Here is a 643-nt window from a genome sequence, read left to right on the forward strand (position 1 = left end):
CCCCTTTTCCCTTTCAGGATCTCTCCGGGGGCGGCCGCCGGCCCCACGCGCGGGTTTGCGCCGCGACGCGCAGGGTGCTCGGGAGGCGCGGGAACCGCTGCGCGAGGGCACCCGCACACCCCCAGCGGGGCTGCCCGGCCCGGGGCGGCCCCGCACCCGCTGCCCCGCGGCTGCCGCTCCCCGACGGAGCCCCAGGGCCACCCCGCGCTGGTCGGAGCTGCCGCTGCCGCCGGGTCCCCCGACGGGGCAGGCGGGACAAAGTCACCGCCGGGGCGGTGCACGGGCCCGCGCGGGGGCGCGCACGACCGACTGCCCCTCACCCCCGCACTCCGGGCTGCTCCCACGCGTATTTCCCTCCGCCCTGGCACCGCGGGCCAGACCCAACAGACCCCACGGAGGCGCCTCCGCCTGGGGCCCACGGCGAGGGTCTGAGGGACCCTCACTGCCCGCTCAGGTCCTCAGCACAGGCCCCGTGTGCCTGGGTGACATGTTCAGCCTCCGCGTGTAGCTCTAAGTGCTGCAGGAGCTTTGGGACAAGGGTGCAGAAGTGTGTCTGGACGCACAGAGAGATAGGCTAAATTTGGCAGGTGAATGACTCTCTTGAATTCTTTCCTCTTTTTTTTTTTTTTTTTTTTTTTTTTCT

Source organism: Nothoprocta perdicaria, unplaced genomic scaffold (genome assembly GCF_003342845.1).
Source record: "Nothoprocta perdicaria isolate Ctin4 unplaced genomic scaffold, notPer1 scaffold_54, whole genome shotgun sequence".
In the NCBI taxonomy this organism is placed as follows: Eukaryota; Metazoa; Chordata; class Aves; order Tinamiformes; family Tinamidae; genus Nothoprocta; species Nothoprocta perdicaria.